The following is a 3,258-nucleotide window of genomic DNA, read 5'->3' as shown; positions in this document are numbered from 1 at the left end:
CGTGCTGGAGAAGAGTATTGAATGTACCATGGACTGCCAGGAAAACAAATAGATTCATCCTAGAGAGGGTTAAACCAGGCTGCTCCTTGGAGGCAAGGGTTCTGGGGCTTCGCCTGACATACTTTGGACATGTTGTAAGGAGAGACAGGTCTTTGGAGAGGGACATCACGCTGGGCAGAGTGGAGGGACAGTGCAGGAGGGGAAAACCCTTTATGAGGTGGATTGATTCAGTGACTGGGGTAATTGGGATGGATGTGTCAGAGGCAGTGAGATTGGCACAGGATAGAGCAGGGTTTAGGGCTGTTTTACATAGGGTCTCTATGAGTCGCAAGCAACTGGACGGCACATAACAACAACAATAACAACAACAACCTTGAAGTATAACACACATATATGGACATGTTCAGTATCTCCAGAGGAGCTTAATAAGTTATTATAAAAAACCAGCAACACTACAAAAATTCATATTAGTCACTACTAAGATTAACAATGTGACATCAAGAATGGAGGAAGAAGGATCATCAACACCTGCATTATGCTGAAGATACAACTTTGCTTTAAGAAACAGGAGGACCTAAGGTGTTTGCTGCAGAAGGTCAAGGACTGTGTAGTCTTCAATATGGATTGAAGCTCAGCATTAAGAAAACAAAGATTCTCACCACTGGGTCAATTGGCAGCATCATGATAGACAGAGAGGGGATTGAAATTGTCATCAGCTTCAGTTGGCTTGGTTCCATGGTTTACATTCTTGGCATCAGCAGTCAGAAAATCAGAAGACAAATTACATTGGGAATGTTTTCTGTCAGGGATCTCTCCATAGTACTGAGGAGCAATAATGTCAGTCTAGATACCAGTGTGTACCTGACCCAGGCCACAGTCTTCACAATGACTTGCTATGCATCAGAGAACTGGGCAATGATCAAGAAGGACAGTTACGATGCAGGAGAATAGTGTTGAATATACCATGGATTGCCAAGAAGACTAACAGGTCTGCCCTAGAGAGAATAAAACCAAACTGTCCCTTCGAGGCAAGGATTTTGAGACTGTATCACATACTTTGGACAGGTAGCCAGGAGGGATCAATCTTTGGAGAAAGATATCAGCTTGGAAGGGTGGAGAAACAGCACAGGAGAGGAAGAACCCAAATGAGATGCACTGACACAATAACTATGGCAATGAGGGTAGATGTGTCAGAAACAGTGATTTTGGCTCAATATAGAGCAGAGTTCAGACCTGTTATACATAAGGTCGCTATGAGTTGTAGTCAACTTGACAGAACATAAACAATTATGAACATATCCTTTGAGAGGCTGGGCTTTGTGATAAAGAATGTAGTATCAGAATTGGAGGAAGGGAAATCAACAACCTGAATTATGCAGACGACACAATGATACTCCCTAAAACTGAGGACTTGAAGCTTTTGCTGCAGAAGATCAAGAACTGTATTCTTCAATATTGATTACATCTCAACATCAAGAAAGGAAAGATTCTCACCACTGGGCCAACAGACAGCATCATGATAGGTGGATAAAAAATTGATATTGTTAATTATTTCATCTTTCTCAGATTGACAATCAACATCTTTGGTACCAGCAGACAGGAAATCAAAAGATTAGTTGCATTGAAAAAAATCTGTTGTCATTACTACAAGAAACAAAAATAAACCTGGAGAAGTAGAGGAATATCCATTGCTCATGGATAGGAAGACTCAATATTGTGAAAATGACTATACTACCAAAGGCAATTTACACGTTCAATGAAATCCCAATAAAAATATCAATTTGATTCTTAAAAGAGATGGAAAAGGCAATCTCCAATTCCATTTGGAATGGAAAGAGGCCCCCGAATAAGCAAAGCACTCCTTAAAAAGAGAAACAAGGTAGGAGGCATCTCACTCCCTGATTTCAAATCCTACTATATAGCTGTGGTGGTCAAGACGACGTGGTGCTGGTACAATGACAGACATAGATCAATGGAATAGAATTGAGAATCCAGTTATTAGCTCATCTAACTATGCCCAACTTATTTTTGACAAGGAGATGAAATCAGTCAAATGGGGAAACAACAGCTTTTTTAACAAATGGTGCTGGAAAAATTGGAAAACTATCTGCAGAAAACTAAAGCAAGATCCACCCCTCACTCTATACAGAAAAACCAACTCAATGTGGATCATGGGCCTAAGCCTAAAACCAAGGACTATAAACTTCATTAAAGAAACACTAGGAAGAAATCTAGAAGTCCTAATTCACAAACATAAACAGTCTTTCAAGGATCCTGGAAAATCTACAACCAGGAGAGGATAAAATAGATGGATGGGACCTTCTAAGAATCTTACGCACATCCAAAAACTTAAACAGAGTAAAAAGGGAAGCCACAAATTGGGGGGAAATATTTGGTAATAACATGTCAGACAAGGAACTTATATCTAGAATTTATAAAATACTTGAGAGTCACAAGATAAATAACCCAATAGAAAAATGGGCACAGGATGTGAACAGACACTTCACCAAAGAAGACATTTAGATGGCAAACAAACACATGAAGAAATGTTCAAAATCCCTAGCTCTAAGAAAGATGTGAATCAAAACAACTATGAGATATCATCTCACCCCAGTAAAAATAGCAAAAATTAATAGAACAGCAAACATCGAATGCTGGTGAGGTTGTGGAGAAACTGTAACTCTTATTCATTGTTGGTGGGAGTGTAAAATGGTGCAACCACTGTGGAAGGCTCTATGGCGCTTTCTCAAAAAGCTGGAAATAGAAATACCATTTGGCCCAGCAATTCTACTACTGGGAATTTATCCTAAAGAAACCATAACTGCCAACCAAGCAGATATATGCACACCTATGTTTATTGTGGCTTTGTTCAGCAAAGAGCTGAAAACAACCTAAGTGCCCATCAACAAACGAATGGATGGAGAAGCTCTGGTATAGTCACACAATGGAATACTACGCAGCATTGAAAACCAAAGAACTCATGAGATATTATGCAGAGTGGATGACCCTAGAGGACATTACACTGAGTGTAAGAACTATCTCAGTATCAAAAGGACAAATATTGCATAGGGACAGTGTTGTAAAATAGGGCAGACATCAGGGTTGAGGAAAGACAGAAAAGGAGAGGAGGAATGATGTATATGGCATTGAAACAGATGAGTGAGAGAACTGTAAAAAAGGGATATGTTATTATATGTTGTCGAGTTACTTGCGACTCATACTGACCCTAAGTACAACATCCCTAAACCCTGCTCTGTC

The sequence above is a fragment of the Elephantulus edwardii genome, unplaced genomic scaffold (genome assembly GCF_000299155.1).
Source record: "Elephantulus edwardii isolate Elephantulus edwardi_28Jun2011 unplaced genomic scaffold, EleEdw1.0 scaffold00012, whole genome shotgun sequence".
Lineage (NCBI taxonomy): Eukaryota > Metazoa > Chordata > Mammalia > Macroscelidea > Macroscelididae > Elephantulus > Elephantulus edwardii.
This window is presented reverse-complemented; position numbering follows the sequence as displayed.